Here is a 6,276-nt window from a genome sequence, read left to right on the forward strand (position 1 = left end):
ACAGTATAGAAGATAAGACGGCACGCGTTCATTGGACAGTTGAAGCTGGGTACATCAGACGCAATCAACGTGTCCACAACATGTTGGAGAAAATATAATCAAACTGGTTGATTTTTTGTTACAATGTAAACTAAACTGGCTTCTATAAGCCATGCAGAATTTTGTAGAATTATTGTTTTAAAAAAAGTAAAATGGCCTTAGTACTTGGTGTGTTTATGGCAGCTAAAGCTAGTATGCCATTCACAAATGCTGGTGCATTTATTAGAATTGTTTTAAAAACTGCTGCTACTTTCATTGCCTTATAGACATGCATACAATCATGTTCTTGCCCACTCCATTTCTGTCCTTGTCAAGCCAAACATGGCAATGGGTGACAATGAGTTGGCAATGCATAATAGCACAGACTGGCACTCAGGCTAATGAAGTTATGATTTGTGCTAGAATTTGCTATGCACAAAAGCCAAGGGAATTTCCCATGCTTTACAGCACATCCAATGCTTTAACCCCCGGACTGTCTCACATTTAAACTAATTATTGCTTTACAACACATCCAATGCTTTAACCCCATGGACTGTCCGACCCCCCCCCCCCAAATAATTATTGATAACACATACAACTTCAGTGCTGTCTGTATAATCATGTCCCAGTGATGGTGTAAAAGAATAAAGGACCTTTTGAAATGTAGTGCACTGCCTTCACTATACAGCAGGGGGTGTCCTTCACTAAATCAGAATAGTAAAGCCATTTATAATCTGGCCCTACAAATTCAGCCATTGATAAAGCTGTCAAATGCAATGTTCATATATGATATATTTGAAATAACTGTGCAAACGAAGAACATACCTCTGTCAATCTCTAGAGAGCCCAAGGCCATACAGTCATAGGGTTCTCATTTGAACAACTGACCACAGCAGGGCCAAAGTGTACAACTGTCCGACGCTTTGTCTGACCATTAATATTTACCGCATGCAATACGGTTTTGGAAACCTCAGAAATTGTACTTTCATATCACCCCAAAATGATTTTACAAATACAAAAATACTTACTGTTTTAACACATTCCCAAGGAGGTGTTCTGCGTTGCACTTCCTGAGCTAATGGAAACTCAGAGGGAACAAAACAAATCTGCTGGTTTGAAGCTGTGTTACATCAAAAACCTCAGTGGAAATCTGTGGTAAAACATTTTATATTTGTAAAGCTATTTTTGAATGATAATTAAGTTGAGTTTTCAGGTTTTCCAAAACCTTATCGCAATCAAGGATCAATTGTTTCTTGATAGTTCGTTTCACACTTGACCAAATCACCTCAGCTAATCAAAAGGGATGTGGAATGAGAAGGGCTAACCTAACCCATGACCCGCCACATATTACTGCCCCCCAGTTGGAAGAACCTAACCCATGACCCGACACATATTACTGCCCCCCAGTTGGAAGAACCTAACCCATGACCCGACACATATTACTGCCCCCCAGTTGGAAGAACCTAACCCATGACCCGACACATATTACTGCCCCCCAGTTGGAAGAACCTAACCCATGACCCGACACATATTACTGCCCCCCAGTTGGAAGAACCTAACCCATGACCCGCCATATTACTGCCCCCCAGTTGGAAGAACCTAACCCATGACCCGACACATATTACTGCCCCCCAGTTGGAAGAACCTAACCCATGACCCGACACATATTACTGCCCCCCAGTTGGAAGAACCTAACCCATGACCCGACACATATTACTGCCCCCAGTTGGAAGAACCTAACCCATGACCCAACACATATTACTGCCCCCCAGTTGGAAGAACCTAACCCATGACCCCGACACATATTACTGCCCCCCAGTTGGAAGAACCTAACCCATGACCCGACATGTATTACTGCCCCCCAGTTGGAAGAACCTAACCCATGACCCGACACATATTACTGCCCCCCAGTTGGAAGAACCTAACCCATGACCCGACACATATTACTGCCCCCCAGTTGGAAGAAGTGACATAACAAAAAACTATACAATCTTTCTGTCCACTAAAACGAAAACTTTCTAACACTAAAACTGAAACTAAATAATATAAAAAAGGAAATATAAATATTTGTATAGAACTGAAACTAAATAAAAACTATCAAATCAGGTCTGAAACCTAAATTAAACTAAACTACACGCAAACTACAACTGTGCTCCCTGCTAGCTGTGCTGAAGCACCAATTTGAACTGCTCTCGGACTCACATATTGCTGTTCACTGGACCTTATGATCACTCAGCTGCACAGCTGATGCCTGCTGGGCTGTTCCTTTACACGGTACCCTGTCCTGTTTATTCTGTTTAGCCTTAGCCCAAACGTTATCGCTATTACAGTTGTTGTCTTAGCGCTCTCTAATAACACCTGTGACTGCTTTATGCCTCTCTCCCATGTCAATTATGCCTTGCCTATTGCTGTTTGGGTTAGTTCTTATTATACAATTTCACTGTAGAACCCCTAGTCCCTCTCAAACTGCCTCAAATAGTTCCTTTGTTCCACCCCCCATACACGCCGAGACCGGCTCAATCGGTGCCTCCAGTGATGCTATCTCTTTCATTGTTACCCAACGCTTAGGGTTACCTGAACTGTACTCATATCCTTCCATATCCTTTTCTGTACATAATGCCCTGAATCTTTTCTACAACGCCCGGAGAACTGCCCCCTTTATTCTATGTACCCAACGCACTAGAAGACCAGTTCTTAAAGCCTTTAGTCGTATCCTTATTCTAGTCCTCCTCTGTTCCTCTGGTGATGTAGAGGCTAACCCAGGCCCTGCAGCCCCCAGTATCACTCCTACTCCCCAGGAGCTATCATTTGTTGACTTCTGTAACCGTAAAAGTCTTGGTTTTCTGCACGTAAATATCAGAAGCCTCCTTCCTAAGTTTGAGTTATTCACTGCGTTAGCACACTCCGCCAACCCTGATGTTCTAGCAGTGTCTGAATCCTGGCTTAGGAAGGCCACCAAAAATTCTGAAATTTCCATCCCCAACTATAACATTTTCCGTCTAGATAGAACTGCCAAAGGGGGTGGAGTTGCAATCTACTGTAGAGATAGCCTGCAGAGCTCTATCACACTATCCAGGTCTGTGCCCAAACAGTTTGAGCTTCTACTTCTAAAAATCCACCTTTCCAGAAATAAATCTCTCACTGTTGCCGCTTGCTACAGACCCCCTCAGCCCCAGCTGTGCCCTGGACACCATATGTGAATTGATTGCCCCCCATCTATCCTCAGAGTTTGTACTGCTTGGTGACCTAAATTGGGATATGCTTAACACCCCGGCCATCCTACAATCTAAACTAGATGCTCTCACACAAATTATCAACGAACCTACCAGGTACAACCCTAAATCCGTAAACATGGGTACCCTCATAGATATCATCCTGACTAACTTACCCTCTAAATACACCTCCGCTGTCTTCAACCAGGATCTCAGCGATCACTGCCTTATTGCCTGCGTCCGTAACGGGTCCGCGGTCAAACGACCACCCCTCATCACTGTCAAACGCTCCCAAAAACACTTCAGCGAGCAGGCCTTCCTAATTGACCTGGCCCAGGTATCCTGGATGGATATAGATCTCATTCCGTCAGTAGAGGATGCCTGGTTGTTCTTTAAAAGTAATTTCCTCTCAATCTTAAATAAACATGCCCCATTCAAAAATACAGAACTAAGAACAGATATAGCCCCTGGTTCTCCTCAGACTTGACTGCCCTTGACCAGCACAAAAACATCCTGTGGCGTACTGCATTAGCATCAAATAGCCCCCGCGATATGCAACTTTTCAGGGAAGTTAGGAACCAATATACACAAGCAGTCAGGAAAGCAAAGGCTAACTTTTTCAAACAGAAATTTGCATCCTGTAGCACTAACTCCAAAAAGTTTTGGGACACTGTAAAGTCCATGGAAAATAAGAGCACTTCCTCCCAGCTGCCCACTGCACTGAGGCTAGGAAACACTATCACCACCGATAAATCTACAATAATCGAGAATTTCAACAAGCATTTTGCTACGGCTGGCCATGCTTTCCACCTGGCTAACACTACACCGGCCACCAGCTCTGCACCCTCCGCTGCAACTTGCCCATGCCCCCCCCGCTTCTCCTTCACACAAATCCAGACAGCTGATGTTCTGAAAGAGCTGCAAAATCTGGACCCCTACAAATCATCTGGGCTAGACAATCTGGACCCTTTCTTTCTAAAACTAGCCGCCGAAATTGTCGCAACCCCTATTACTAGCCTGTTCAACCTCTCTTTCGTAACGTCTGAGATCCCCAGAGATTGGAAAGCTGCTGCGGTCATCCCCCTCTTCAAAGGGGGTGACACTCTAGATCCAAACTGTTACCAGAGGTGGGACAAAGTCATTGTTATGCAAGTCACAAGTAAGTCTCAAGTCTTTGCCCTCGAGTCCCGAGTCAAGTCGAGTCAAAGATGAGGCAAGTCCCAAGTCGAGTCAAAAGTCAAAGCCATCAAGTCTCAAGTCGAGTCCAAAGTCCTACATTTTAGTTTCGAGTCATTTCAAGTCCTCTTAGCAAGCCTTTGCAAGTCATTACAAGTCCTCGTAGCAAGTCTTCTCGAGTCATAAGGCGCAAGTCCAAGTCAAGTCACGAGTCATTGATGTTAAAGTCCAAGTCGAGTTGCAAGTCTTTGTACATTTTGTCGAGTCGAGTCTGAAGTCATCAAATTCATGACTCGAGTCTGACTCGAGTCCAAGTCACATGACTCGAGTCCACACCTCTGACTGTTACAGACCCATATCCATCCTGCCCTGCCTTTCAAAAGTTTTTGAAAGCCAAGTCAACAAACAGATCACCGACCATTTCGAATCCCACCGTACCTTCTCCGCTATGCAATCAGGTTTCCGAGCTGGTCATGGGTGCACTTCAGCCAGCTCAAGGTCCTAAACGATATTATAACCGCGATCGATAATAGACAGTACTGTGCAGCCGTTTTCATTGACCTGGCCAAGGCTTTCGACTCTGTCAACCACCGCATTCTTATTGGCAGACTAAATAGCCTTGGTTTCTCAAATGACTGCCTCGCCTGGTTCACCAACTACTTCTCAGATAGAGTTCAATGTGTCAAATCGGAGGGCCTGTTGTCTGGACCTATGCCAGTCTCTATGGGGGTGCCACAGGGTTCAATTCTTGGGCCGACTCTTTTCTCTGTGTATATCAATGACGTCGCTCTTGCTGCTGGTGACTCTCAGATCCACCTCTACGCAGACGACACCATTTTGTATACATCTGGCCCTTCATTGGACACTGTGTTAACAAACCTCCAAACGAGCTTCAATGCCATACAACACTCCTTCAGTAGCCTCCAACTGCTCTTAAACACTAGTAAAACTAAATGCATGCTCTTCAACCGAACGCTGCTTGCACCCGCCCACCCGACTAGAATCACTACTCTCGACGGGTCTGACCTAGAGTATGTGGACAACTACAAATATCTAGATGTCTGGTTAGACTGTAAACTCTCCTTCCAGACTCACATTAAGAATCTCCAATCCAAAGTTAAATCTAGAATCGGTTTCCTATTTCGCAACAAAGCCTCCTTCACTCATGCTGCCAAACATGCCCTCGTAAAACGGACTATCCTACCGATCCTTGACTTGGCGATGTCATTTACAAAATAGCCTCCAACACTCTACTCAGCAAATTGGATGTAGTCTATCACAGTGCCATCCGTTTTGTCTCCAAAGCCCCTTTATACTACCCACCACTGTGACCTGTACGCTCTTGTTGGCTGGTCCTCACTACATATTCGTCGCCAAACCCACTGGCTCCAGGCCATCTATAAATCACTGCTAGGCAAATCCCCGCCTTATCTTAGCTCATTGGTCACCATAGCAACACCCACCCGTAGTCTGCGCTCCAGCAGGTATATCTCACTGGTCATCCCCAAAGCCAACACCTCCTTTGGCCGCCATTCCTTCCAGTTCTCTGCTGCCAATGACTGGAACAAATTGCAAAAATCTCTGAAGCTGGAGACACTTATCTCCCTCACTAACTTTAAGCATCAGTTGTCAGAGCACCTTACCGATCACTGCACCTGTACACAGCCCATCTGAAATTAGCCCGCCCAACTACCTTATCCCTATATTGTTATTTATTTTGCTCATTTGTACCCCAGTATCTCTATTTGCACATCATCTCTTGCACATCTATCATTCCAGTGTTAATACTAATTGTAATTATTTTGCACTATAGCCTATTTATTGCCTTACCTCCATAACTTGCTACATTTGCACACACTGTATATATATT

Source organism: Coregonus clupeaformis, chromosome 17 (assembly GCF_020615455.1).
Source record: "Coregonus clupeaformis isolate EN_2021a chromosome 17, ASM2061545v1, whole genome shotgun sequence".
NCBI classification, from domain to species: Eukaryota; Metazoa; Chordata; class Actinopteri; order Salmoniformes; family Salmonidae; genus Coregonus; species Coregonus clupeaformis.